This window comes from Chiloscyllium plagiosum, chromosome 2 (assembly GCF_004010195.1).
Source record: "Chiloscyllium plagiosum isolate BGI_BamShark_2017 chromosome 2, ASM401019v2, whole genome shotgun sequence".
Taxonomy (NCBI): domain Eukaryota; kingdom Metazoa; phylum Chordata; class Chondrichthyes; order Orectolobiformes; family Hemiscylliidae; genus Chiloscyllium; species Chiloscyllium plagiosum.
This window is the reverse complement of record NC_057711.1, coordinates 118,132,708-118,147,025: the sequence shown is the minus strand read 5'-3', so window position 1 is coordinate 118,147,025 and position 14,318 is coordinate 118,132,708. Positions and strand designations below refer to the sequence as shown.

The window sequence follows — 14,318 nt, the reverse complement described above, 5'->3', positions numbered from 1 at the left end:
CGTTAGCTTTACTTACTGTTGAAATTCAGCTCCATTTCCCCTTCATCTTCATTCACCCTCCTCCATCTTCTATAATGGTGTTAAAACAAGGAGGCTAAATCTTATGTAGCTCCACTTGAGAGAAATGCACATTGTACCATTTTATACAAGATGATCTGACATTGCTCATAACAAAGAAAACAAAGGAAAAAGCTGCACAAACACCTACAGAGCTGAAGGTTTATTCCAGACCTGTATCTACAAAATAAAGAGAGACTGGAGAGAAAGAAAGAGAGAAAGCTGTTTCCAACTGAGATCTGGATCAAATTACAGCACAGAAAAAGGACAGGCCCCACCCCATTCTTCTTCAGGGCAGACCAGCACATCACTGAACAAATCTCAAGGCTCTGTCTCTCGCTCTCTCTCTCTCGCTCGCGCGCTCTGTATGTGGCTCCTGCACTTAGAGAATTAGCAGATCATTCAAGTCTTCACTTCCCCACGCACCCACCCCTTGTTCTCTCCAGCTCAAATGAGACCAGCTTCGAGCAACCATCAGATGTTGAGAAAGAGAGAGAGAGAGAGAGAGAAGCACACGGTATCTGCTGCCTCATCACTGCAGCTTTAAGACACACACAATAAAGCTGCCTAGTCCTACCAGCTCCAGGAGCAGCCATTTTACCTCCAGACGCTCCACCAGCTCTCAGTAGCAGAGCCTCCAGCCAGCAACACAACATGGCCCCACTTATCTACCACTCATCAGAAGCAGCTGAGGCAATGTAAAAATGCTGTTCAAATTCCAGCTAGCTCCTCTTGCCAATACCTTGCTGAAAGGGATGTAATTGTCTGGGGAGATTTTTAAAAAATATATATTCTCCTTCCTCTCTGAAGCTATTAGAATTTGTCACATTCTGCAAAAAAGAACACACAACTCTTTTCCCCTTGAAATGAGCAAATTACCCCAAGAGAGACAGTAACAGTTGCTTACATGAAACAAGTTGGAGAGAATCGTTTTAACAGAAGGAAACTCTTTCTCTTCACCACCCCCTCACCCTTCCAAACCAGGCTGATCTTATTGATTTGTTGGTAGCAGCAAGTAGACACAAGCATTCCACAATGCCTACACCACCCTAGAGACTTTCAATGGCTCTCACGAGGAGAGAGAGAGAGAGAGAGCCCATCTAAGTCTGGCTCAGGAGGCTCCAAAGTTTACAGTACTGACCTTTGTTAATCACCAGCCAGGCTGTCTACAAATCAGCAAACTCTTCCAACGCTCGCACCCTCCCTCCCTCAGCACGTATACATACACACACACACACACACAGCTGCAGCTGCCCTGGTTCAAGAAGGTCCTTTATCAAATAGACAACAGCATGCACATAGAAAATGACATGAGTTTCACATCAGTGCTGGTGATCTCCTCTCTCCAGATTAGAAAAACTAAAACTGGCTGCTAATGTACTCCCCCTCCCACTCTACCACCCCCCCCCAACCAGCCCCTCACCCAACACATCAGTGGTACAGTGCACAATGGGTTAAAGCACAGCATCTACAAGATGCCTTCAAGAGATCACTCAACAGTCTGGATAAAAAGCTCACTGTTCAAGAAGAACTGCTAATCAGCGAGAATGAAAACACAAGGGGTCAGCAGATCCACTTCCAGTCCTTTGTCACATTAACCAGTCTTTTATTATGCAATACTTGCTTTTTAATTCCCATTTCTTTTCCTCCCTTCCTTGTTTTGGAAAACATTCTTATTCCATCCACAGATGCTTCGATGTTTATCGGACAGAGATGCTGACAGTTTGCATTGCTGCACCGCCAAAGCATTACAGTAATAAACCACTCAAGAAAAAGCCTACACAGTCATCTCAAACACCATCAATGCAATTTCTAGTGAATTAAATGGAGTGTATTTTTTAAACAAAGCATGGTTGACCTGGCTTAGCAACATTTCTTCAAACAAGAGAGGGCAAACAACTGAAGTACTTTAATACAAATAACTGATCTTGCAGTAGCTCAAATTGATCCTCTGCAGGATTCCTGAATGCGTGCATCCAGGACCCCTCACTGTTCCATTTTAACATTTTGGTGCATACTTCCAACAAGAATTCCAAGTCCTCATTAGAAACATTAAAAATGAGAAATAAGCATATTAAATATTTAAAATAATAAGCATTAACTGATGCAGCCAAAGGCCTAAGGAGAACTTTACCTGGGATTTCTGGAATCATGCTGTAAAGAGGTTAGATTGGCCATAACAATGCACAGAATGGAGCAACATAAAGGTACAAAAACCCAATAAGCTTTCCCACCACCTTAACCCAAGGGCAACAGTTTACAAACAATAACAGGAAAATCCAGTCAAGGTCCTCGGTTCCAATGCAATTGTGCACTGGAATGTTTTTGCTATTATATAATAGAAATTAATGAAGAACTGCTAATAACATGAAGAATGGGCCAGTTATCGGGCAGCAATTTGCACCAATGGCAGTTTCTCTTCACAGAGAACAAACTGTTTAAACAAATTTGCTTCTGAAAAGGATAGTGCCCAAAAAAACCCCTCAAAATCCAACATTTTAAGGGGAGCCTGCGCAAAATAAGGTTGTAAAACAATTCTCCGCGCAACTTTTACCATACCATTCCGTACGTCTGAAAGAAGTCACATCATTTGCCCCAAAAATATGGATTTATACTATTGTCCCTGATATTAAACAGATCTTCAATTTGCAGAAAACGATCACATTTTTACAAACGTGAAGATAAATAGAAAACTTTACCTTTCTCTATTGTTGGAAGAAGAATACCCAGTATATTCCCTGCAGTTTCTTAGGCTAGAGGGCAAAAGGCACATTGATAAAACTTGATCTTTACTGTCATGAAGTATGATATGCAATCCTGGTATGTATACTGCATAGATATGTGCAAAGTTCAGACATTTAATAAATTATGTATTCCACACCTCTCAAAATTTTGAACGATTTTATAATAAAACCACCATTAACAAACTATAAAAACCTCAAGATGCAGGTTGCAATCGAATGACATGGTGCATTCAGTCAGCATATTTTCAGTTCTAGGCAAGTGGCTCCTCCTCGTCTACATCCCATGCCACTGAACCCAGAGCCCCTGTAAAAGATGAAGCCAAAACCAGCCTTGCCAGGATACAGCTGAAATCCCTACAAATTGCTCTTTAGATCTGCAGCCCAGGTTTACACAGACACGATTTTGTACCGTGCACAACGGTCCCGATCAGTGCTCTATTTCCTGTATCCTCTGGTATTATTTCACGAAAGTCTTTGCTGCTTACAGAATGTGGTCTCCCTCACCGCTGTTTGGTCACATCAAGGCCAGAAAGGTTTTAACTTTTCAACCACACAAATAGGGCACAGTTGCCTAGTTCTTATGCTAAATGGAGTTTATGAAAAGCTTAGTAAATAACTAAATACTTTTACCTACCCTCTCCCATCGCTTTCCTTAGCGTATCAATTCTACCGTGGTCAGTGATGTTTGAAATCACGTTCATTCTTAGAAATTGACAAATGGTTATTTTATATATTACAAAGAGCTTATAGCACATAAACAGGCTATTTGGCCCAACTGCTCAATATTGGTCTTACTGTTTCATTTGAGCCTCCTCTTATCATTTCTCTTTATTCCTTTCTCCCTCGTGTTTATCTAATTTCTTCTAGCATTCACTATACCCATTTCTCATCATAGCGAGTTCCACATCTGACTACTTACTGGGCAAAGATGTTTCTCTTGCATTTCTCACTGAATTGTGAGTAACTACAACCCCTATTCTCTGTTGCAATCATGACTCATGCATATTATCCCCAAATGCAGCTCACCACAAACCTGGGGAACTCTGCTTTCAGATATCATCTAAAATAATGATGCCATTAAAAACTAAATATTGGTTCCACAATTTGCTAAACCCTCTATTCTTTTTCATAGGTTTCTTGCATTGCAAACCTTGTTTGGCCCTTCACTTCATCTAAAAAGACATCCATTGAACTGTATGGTATAACATGAATATCTAGCACTACCAATGCCAAAACATTTCCATTGAAAATCCTATTCACAGATGTCACCAGTCACACCTTTTCCTTTCTCTAATCTCCTCCAGTTCTGCAGCTCTTGGAGATCTTTGCATTCTTCCAACTGTGGCCTCTTGAGCAACCCCAATTTTCATTGTTCCATCATTGGTGGCTGTGCCTTTTATTGCTTAGATCATAAGTTCTGGAATTCCCTAAAATCTTTGCCTGACATTCCTCATTTAAGGTATTCCTTAAACCTCCTCTTTGACCAACTAAGCTTTTGCTCATTTGTCCTACTTTCTCCTTAAATGTCTTAATGTCAAATTTTACTTGATAATCACTTCCGTGAAGCACTTTGGGACTTTTTCTATTAAATATGTTTCACAGGCATAAGCTGCTGTTTAACTGCCCTATATTACATTGATGTTGTATGTATTTTCTCTGTGCCAATTCTACCCTACACTCCCTTACCTGCGCCTTTCTTGAAGGTGTCAGTTCTTGAGCTGGTTATTCCACATGCAAGATTGAAGTGCTTACAGAACTGTGACCAGTAACTGCAGGCCCATGACACATGCTGTCCTCCCTATTAATATGTTAACTATATCAAGATACACCAGTGAAGGGTATTGTTTAATTAAGTACTTAGAGCACATACAGAGACTGCTGTTTAAACTGGTACGTTTTCTTTTGGGATTTTGTTTTGCTACAGTGTTCTTGTAGGGCGCAGTCATCTGTTCAGTTTAAATTCGTTTGATTTGGTTTAATCGGAACAGGATAGAGAGGAATGGTACGACTTTTGTTGCAGTGATAATTGTGTCCCAACTTCCAGTCTAGAAGGCTCACATTCAACACCTAACTGCCCCAGAAGTGTGTCATAACATATCCGAACAGGTCAATTAAGAAATAAACAGAGACTGCTGGTTCACTGGATTAGTAGGAAGAAAGTAGACATAAGGAATGCCACTTATTCTAAGATTAAACCCATTATCACAGAAGTATTAGATTCTGGCTTCATATTTTGCCAACTGACCGGGGATCGATTTGACTCTCCCGCCACGTCTAACCTTTCCGGCATGATAACCAAGAGAGTGGAAAAAAAATATCGAGGCATGCAGAGACCAATTTTAGCCCTCATACTGCCTCAAATACACAATCAGAGAAAATCCCAGCATCTCACTGACCAAACCTGGAAAATATTTGCTCTTCTGAGCTTGTGAAATCAATTTCAGAACCACACAGGAGAAAACTCCAAATAATAACATCTTGGATTTTCCAAAGAGACATGCCAACGTTCAATTTGGCAATTTCACAACAAAGAAGTGCCACACCTCATTTACACTAGAATATAAGGCACATGCTTAGCATCAGAAGGTATCCCAAACTCAAGTGTATTTAGAGGCTCACTTACGGTCATAAAATTGAAAATAATTAAAATACGGTGGTAGATCCTTCACTGGTGATGTTTGTTGAATGTAAGATGTTAAACTGATTCATAGAGCAGCAATTGTTTTTCTTAAAAGGAAAATACATTGGCTTGATTTTACTTTGAAAACTGAACACATTAAATTCCTAAAGTTGTATTTTCAAGACATAATGCAAAAGTAGGGTGGTGCCGGAGCAACAAAGATATTTGAACAAGAGACTCCAAATTTGACAAAGCAATCTTTCTTTAATACTTTCACTCATGAAGTCTATTGCAAATAAAGTCTAGTTTTATTACATGGTCAACCTGTCCAAAGTCCAGTGATAATACAGTCATTTCCCTCGATATCATTTTCTCCGTACAACATTTCATTTATTTTAAAACTATTTCAATACGTAGAATCAAATATGCATCTCAGCAGAAAACAAAAGTGTGAAAACTAAACAAACAAACAAACAGATGAGAAACACGGTAGGAAAATGAGAAATCAAATTCTAGAAGGGAACACCAAGAAACAGACAAACATTAGCTATCACAAGAATATATGTGGAACAGTCAACAACTACAGACTGTAAATATAATACAATGCCTAATAAGCCCAAAAAAGAAATTCAGGGAAGCATTTCTACCAAGAAAGAGATGAAAATGTGGATCTCGTTATCAAATGAAGGAGTTGGAGGTAGATGGCAGAGATGCAATTTACAGAAAGTTAAATGAAGTGCCGAAGGGAAAAAGGAATAAAAGGATATGTTGATAAAGCAATATGAAGGACAGAGGGAGGAGGGTGTAGGTGTTCCCTATATACTATCTTCGTAGTGCACAATACTGCCTCTGAACTGTAAATCCTAAGTAATTCTAGTTGTTAGAAACCCAACTAGTTGTGTACCACAGAACCCCTAGGATATGGATAAAGTTATCTTGCTGAGGTTCTCCTGAAACCTTTCCACCGAAAGTACAATGAATTCAGATATATCTTAATTCACCATCTTCTAGAACAGACTTATTCCTCTTTAAATATCAAGGTAAACAAATCAGAACATCAGACCTATTAAGAATGATCATAAACACAGACGTTGAGGTATTGAAAATAATGAAGCAATTTGATGGACTGAATTCAGCATCTACTTCCTCTGGTGCAGGCAAGTCCAGAACAAGAGGCAACTTGAGCTAGGCCAATTAGCAGTGAGGTCAAGAAACACTTCTTCACACATAGAGTAGTTGAAATCTAGAAACTCTTGCCCTCAAAAAGCTGTTGAACCTGGGAGTCAATTGAACAATTTCAACATTGATCGACGCACTTTTGTTAGGTCAGGGTATTAAGGATTATGACGGAATATGGGGTCACAATACAGATCAGTCTTGATCAAATCGAATAGCCAACAAGGGTTGAATGGCCTCCTCCAGTCTTATGTTCCTGATTATGCCAGGAATAATAACACTGAACTCGACATTGTTATGAGTGCTTTTACATGCGTTACACATATTGTACTGAAACCTCAACATTCGCTGCTCACATCTGTGGAGCAAGTTGTACTGTATTTTGTATTGAGTTGGCAATGCCTCTGGAAAACCTACAGGGCATTATAAATGGCATCAGCATTCCTGGACATGGCAGCAGAATCACCAGCCAGGATTCTCCTTCCTCATCAATGAGCAGTTCTCCCTCCTGGAGGCACACATCAAAATAATAGTGAGATGAGAAATCTAAATGAGCAACAAAACTAAAACAGAATACTGTCGACAATCATCCATGACTAGACCACAGAAAAATAAACTGGAGAGTGGACGTCAGCTAATGAACCAAAGATTTAGAAGGATTGGAAAATTATAACTTTCAGGGAAGATTAATTGGGCCGGAAGCTCTTTTCTTTAGAGAAGAAATTTGAGGAATAGCTTGACAGCAGTCTTCAACATGATCAAAAGATTTGAAATTGGTAGATATAGAAAACCTGCCAGATTTGGAGGAGGAAAATGTGAGGACTGCAGATGGTGGAGATCAGAGTCAAAAATTGTGGCTCTGGAAAAACACAGCAGGTCAGGCAGCATCCGAGGAGCAGGAATATCGATGTTTCGGGATTTGGAAGAGACCAACAATAGTCACCATATCAAAAGAAACAATTGTTAATCAAGTCCAAAAGGAAATTCAGTGAAGTATTTCTGTAAAGAGCAAGTAGAACACGGAAATTAATACATGGAGTAGTTAAAGCAAATAACATAGATGCTTAAAAGGGGAACTGGACAAACTGATGGCAAGAAGAGAGAAGAATGTGCTGATTGGGTGGGAGGAGCTTCACATGGGGCATAACTACTGCATGAGAAAGTTGGGCTGAATGGCCTGTTTCATTGCTGTGCACTTAGGGTAGTATCACAGGTAGGGATCAGTTAAATCAACAAAAGGGAGAATGAAGGGGCGGCACGGTGGCCCAGTGGCTAGCACAGCTGCCTCTCAACATCAGGCATCCGGTTTGACCGTCTGTGTGGAGTTTGCACTGTCTTCTTGTGTCTGCGTGGGTTTCGTCCGGTTATTCCAGTTTCCTCCCATACAGTCCATACGTGAGCATGTTAGTTGGATTGGCCATGCTAAATTGCCCATAGTGTTCAGGGATGGGCAGGCTGGATGGACTGGCCATAAGAAATACAAGGTTACAGGGATAGCATAGATGGGTGGGTCTGGAGGGATGCTCGTCATTGTGTTAGTTTGAACTTGATGGGCCGAATGGCCTGCTTCCACTGAGTAAGGTTTCTATGAATAAAATGGGTGGGGAAAAAAAACCTGGGATGCAAGAAAATGGATCATTTACAGCCCAGTTGTTGCGCGCCCTTCATGATTTTGGTTTCCTGTTTCAAGCTAAAGGCAGGCAACAAATCAACCTCAAGGATCCTTAATTCTGTGTGGAATGCTGTTAAATCTAGAATGACAGAGGACATGTTTTCGCCCCACCCACAGTAAGCAAATTTATCCACTTGTTTCAATTAAGCAAACAGTAGAATGTATAGGAAATGGGCCAAATGCCCAGACAAACACTGAAATTGACAGCATGCTTGTGTTAAAACAGTTCATTGAACTGACACAGCTTGAAGGCCTGACAAATGCCTCAAGATCAAATGAACTTCTTTGAAGTTACCAAGTTAATGCTGAAAAGTTTGCACATCAAAAAAAGTATGTTTCATAAAACTTCTATGAGGAGCAATGGTTAGAAAAAAAATAGTTGCAGTGCCAATGCAGTACAGAATGGGTTAATTTAGTAACCTCCTTGACAGGAATGTTTCATCTCAAGAATTGCTCTCAACTTCACACTGTTCTCATTTTGGAATGCTGCATGCTTGACTCCATTTTCCTACTCTTGAACTCAGCACAGCTACTAAAACACAAAGTACTGCAGGAAGCATATGGTAACAGAACTAGGTCAACCATTAACCAAGCAAGAGGAAGTCCAACTGCATACACCCTACACAAGGATTTTAATCTCCTCAGTGCATGACCTTCACCAAAGTCATGCAGCGTGTTCTGAGAATGCCAGGCTGAAATCCCTCTGCAACACTCAAATGCAAAAGGTTCAGTGCATGAGCATTCAACAAAAGGCAGCTCAGCAAATGGAATCCTGCAAATGCTGAACCATGCAAAGCAAGTCACAACACTTTTAAAAAATAAATTCAAAAGGAAGCCTGGTCACTTCAGGAGCAAACAAACAAGAAATGTTTTCCCATATGTTTAAAGAAAGTGATTCCTTCCAACAGTTTTCCTTACACCATCTAAAATGAGAGGATAATACAATAGTTAAAAGCTTCTATTAAAATGCAGTCCCCATCCGGCCCTCAGAGATCTCTGCACACTTCCAATTTTGATCGTTTCACGACTGGCAGTAGAACTCTGCTCTCTATCGTCTGAAATTCTCTTACTAAACCTGGTCACCTCTTCAGGATACTCCTTAAAATCTACTTCTTTTACTGAGCATCTGGTCATCTTGTGTTAATGTCTCATTATGGGGCTTGGTGTCAACTTCTATCTGATTACATTCCTGTGTACCACTTGGAACATTTTGCAGCGTTAAAGGCGTTAATCAAATGCAAGTTGTTGTAGTATTATGAGTCTACATTATGGCACTCTGACTGGCTGGGCTTGACAGCATTAAACAAGCAATCATAATCACCACTCCTCTTTGGAAATTATCAGAACATTAGAACTTTGAAAGCAAGGAACTTATCCTCCAGAGAAAAAAAAACTGCCTGCAAACCCATTCATTGGATGTTTAAAAGACAGACAAATGTAGAAGCATTCAAGAACACCTATCCCACAACCCCATTTCAATGAGACAACAGTAAAATGATGCTTTTTCTATGGAATTATCAATTAAGGTATTTAATTAGACTGCACATTTTTATTGAAGACTATCTGAATACAGGATTGAAAAAGTGAACAATTATTTAAGATCTTCCAAACGCTAACATACTTCAGGGGTCTTTGGGGATTAGGAACAACCTTATTTTTAACAAACCTGATGAAGTGCTTCTGCCTGAAACGTTGACTCACCTGCTCCTCAGATGCTGCCTGACCGGCTGTGCTTTTCCAGCACCACACTTTTTGACTTTGATCTCCAGCATCTGCAGTCCTCACTTCTTTTTTTTCCATTAGTTATGGATATTGCTAGCAAGACCAGCATTTACTACCCTCCAGAAGTCCTTCAGAAAATGTTGGTGTGTCACTTCAACCAGATGCCTCTCTGGATACCTCAAAGGACAGTTGAGAGTAAACTACTTTGTCATAGATCTGGAGTTACATATAGGCTAGACCAAGTAAGGATGGCAGATTTCCTTCCTTGAAAGGAATCAGACAACAAGGTAGGCTTTTCTTCTTTCAGAAAAATCTAGTCATGATTATTAACGAGACTGGCTTTTATTTCTGAATAATTAACTCATTGAATTTAAATGCCTCAGCAGCTAAATGTGACTTGAACAAATCTGTACTCAATAGTAGGGAGTGGAAATGCACTGCCCACAAGTGTCGTAGACTCACCAATTTTAAGGGCACTTAAAATGGTCACTGGATAGGCATATGGACAAGAATGGAATAGTGTAGGTGAAATGGGCTTCAGATTGGTTCCACAGGTCAGCACAACATTGACAGCCGAAGGGCCTGTACTGCACTGTAATGTTCTATGAGACTGGACCATCGAATTGCAAAGGCAACAGTACTTTTAGAATCAAAATTCCAATTAACTACTTGGGAATTTTTACTATACAGTAAGTTTTCTTCATAAAATCTAGCTTTCAAATCTTAGATTATTGTCTGTTAACAAATGACCACCCTGCCAAGATAAAAGTTTGTATATTTAATTCCCAGCACATATTAATAATCAAGACTCCTTTCCTCTAAGGACAATCTTGCCCAACTTTTCAATCTCTACTTAAAAGTTCCTGATATTCAGAATCAAGTTGATTCCAGGAATCATCTCAGTTGCTAGCGCATGTACCTTCTCAAAATGCATTACATCCTTACATGTGATAAATGGACAGTGATATTGATTCCAGGGATAGAACTGCTTCTGTACAGGAGAATGGCTTGAAGTGACTGCAGCTTTTCATTAAAAAAAAATCAAAACTCTCAGGTGAACCACCTATCTTGCAAACATTGTTCCTTGGTATTACAACTTGTAGTTATACACTGACGTTAACACAGTGTAAACAAGTGAAGGCACAACACAGGACTTTTAAGATTCCAATATGGAGATTTTAGAAACAAGAATCAAAAGAGGTTGCCTTTAACATAGTACTAGTATGAGGCCATTGAGCCCCTCGAGCCTGTTGTGCTATTCTAAATACTGTATCTTAAAAGGAACTGAGAGAGGTGGAAAAATTTATTGAGAGAATTCCAAAGATTAGGGCACCTGCTGCTGAAGGCTTGAGAACCAATGATGTGACAATAGAAATCTGGAATATGCAAGGGTCCAGAATTTGAGAACAAATGCCTCAGAGGGTTTTAGAATTGGAGGTGATTACAGACTTCAGAGTGGCAGGACTTGGATGGATTTGATGACATGGGTGAAAATGTTAACGTTAAAGCATACGCTAACCAGAAGCCAATTTCGATCAGTAAGCACAGAGCCAGCAAGAATTTGATTAAGCTCCAATTTACCAAGATAGGAGAGCATTGGAATAGTTGAGTCTGGAGATAACAAACTATGAGCACACAAGGGCAATAGTGATGAGGTCAGATGATTTGAACAATATGAAATCTGCTAAAAACAACAAATCGATGACTATACACAATGGAAAGAGGCATGTTCCTTGGTTCTGACCACCATATAGAGCACACCACAATGCAGTCATTAGGAATGAATCACTTCATGCAATTTGAAATGCCTTCCCAAACATGGATCCCTTCTTGGAGATTATATTAATAACACCTCTTTCATAAATCATTGGATTTCAATGTTTAACGAATAAAACATCAACTTATTATATAAATGTTAGTTCCTTACGATTTGGCTTTCTGCACAGTTGGACATTAAACACTTAAAAGGTAGGGCTAGCATTTAAGTGTTGTTTATATTAGCCATTTTTTGACATTATGAAGGTGGGATACATTACTAGGTAATCTTGATCAGTGCACCCGAATCCACAACAAAATAAATCATCTACATTTCAAATTCCACTATCTTATAAGAATTATTATTGTGTTTATATAGATTGGAAAAAAAAACTAGATGAGTCTCCAAAACATTTAATGCTTTTTCCAAAATAATTCCATCTGCAGGTTGTTCCTCCCTATTCCTGATGTGTCATGGTTCCTCTGGGAGGAACATGTACTCCCCCCTCAGTATGAATTGCATGTTATCGTGAAGAATCAACGAAATATGATGTAGTTCCTTCAGATTTTATGGCTGTGATCTAATCTACTCATCTGCTCATTCTACAAACCTGCATCAAGAGTCAGATGAAAGTGCTTTTGAAACAAAATTACAGTTATCCAGTTTTAAGGCAGTTGTTGATGTAATAAATAACCTCATGTGTTCTATTGTAACTCTGGTCATTCATTAGAGGCATGACTGGAGACTCAGTCACTGAGCAGAGAACAGGAAATGACTGGTGTTTTCCACAGGTGCAGGGATAGCATGTTAAATACTCAAGACACTATGAGAGATAGGCTATTGTTGTTGGGTTCCTCCAGTGAGGCCTACACAGAATTTTAGACCCAAGATCGGATACAACGGTCAGTAACTCGTCCCAATTTTTTCTTTTGTGAATGAATTTGGGATCGGGAAAAGTTGGAATTTCTGCAAGCACCTTGCCGTTAACAGTGTAATGTAAATAGAAGAAAACAGCTTAGTTGTGGGCTCCAGTACATAACTCCTGAATCTGTTAGCTACAAATCAAAATGTTGTTTAAACAGGTGCAGAATGTGCAAAATAACCACAGGAACCCACCAAGAAATGGAAGCCAAATGGCAGGAACAAGATACAGATTACGCCAGCCGGGGGAATGTTTGAGATAAGACAGAATCAGAAGCATTTACAGCAATCCCAATTATTGGAAGATGAGAGCTTTGAAGGAAAATCTTTTCCCTAATTCAATCCTTAAATAATGGTTTCAAATTCACATTAAGAATTTATCTACCTGCACCTTCCAAAAATACAATTTGCCCGACACTTCTTTGTTAAAGAAACTCTTTGTGATTGATTTCAACAGTATAATGTACCTTCAAATATAAAATATCTGAAGCTGTTAAGAGCAACATAACTGGACAAATTTTGCCATTGAACCATAAGGAAATATTAGGGATTGGTGATCAATATCTTGGTCAAAGAGTTAGGATTTAAGAAGCACCTTAAAGAAAGAGATTTAGGTGGAGGTTTAGGCTGGAAATTCCAGACTTACAGCTCAGGCAGCTGAAGGCTAGGGCACCAATGGTAGAAAGATTGTTGTGGTTCTGTTCACCGAACTGGGAATTTGTGTTGCAGACGTTTTGTCCCCTGTCTAGGTGACATCCTCAGTGCTTGGGAGCCTCCTGTGAAGCGCTTCTGGTGATCTTTCCTCCGCCATTTGTAGTGGTTTGAATCTGCTGCTTCCGGTTGTTATCGTATGTGGCGCTTAGGCAGTTGGCACAGGTTTCCCATTTCCTGGCTTGTCTTAGCGTCTCTCGCCCGTAGGTGTTCAAAGTTTGAGAGAAGATTTGTAGCTCGGGTGCTCGTTGTTGTGGTTCTGTTCGCTGAGCTGGGGATTTGTGACAACCGGAAGCGGCAAATTCAAACCACTACAAATGGCGGAGGAAAGATCACAGAAGCGCTTCACAGGAGGCTCCCAAGCACTGAGGATGTCACCTAGACACGGGACAAAACGTCTGCAACACAAATTCCCAGCTCGGCGAACAGAACCACAACAATGAGCACCCGAGCTACAAATCTTCTCACAAACTTTGGTAGAAAGATTAAAATCGGAGATGCTCAAGTGGCCTGAATTGGAATACCCACAGAGATCGGAGAGTTGTAATACTGGAAGTGTGGTGAAAGAGAGAAAAGGGGAAACAGAACACCTCAGGAGGGATTTGAAAGCAAGGATGAGGATTTTGTTTTTAAATCCAGAGGTCGTTGCAGCAGGAACCATTGCAGATCAGTGAGCTTTGGGCAGATGGAGAAATGTGATTTGGTGAAAGTTCGGACACTGGCAATTAGATGGGGTCAAGTCACTGGAAGGCAAGATGGTTGAAGAAAAAAATTAAAATTCAACATTAAATTTGCTGTGCACTACCTCTGTCCTACTACACCTCCTCAGCAATAGAATCTAAGCTAAGCTGTTTCTTTAAGTAAAAAAAGAAAGTTGATTTTAATCTTTAATTTATTCTATACATAGAAGCCCACTATGGGTAAGTGAAACTAAGGACT

General features: G+C 39.9%; 1 protein-coding gene across 6 annotated transcripts in view; it reads right to left on the bottom strand.

Annotated features, from left to right (window-relative positions):
• znf462 (zinc finger protein 462) overlaps positions 1–14,318 on the bottom strand; it is a 106,959-nt gene that overhangs the window by 75,415 nt on the left and 17,226 nt on the right. The window contains exon 1 of one of the 6 annotated variants that reach the window (XM_043717179.1): positions 17–141. The exons of the other annotated variants lie outside the window; for them this stretch is intronic. The gene's annotated coding sequence lies outside the window, so the exon portion shown is untranslated. Of the gene's footprint in view, positions 1–16; positions 142–14,318 lie in introns of those variants that run through there. 6 annotated transcript variants of the gene reach the window in all.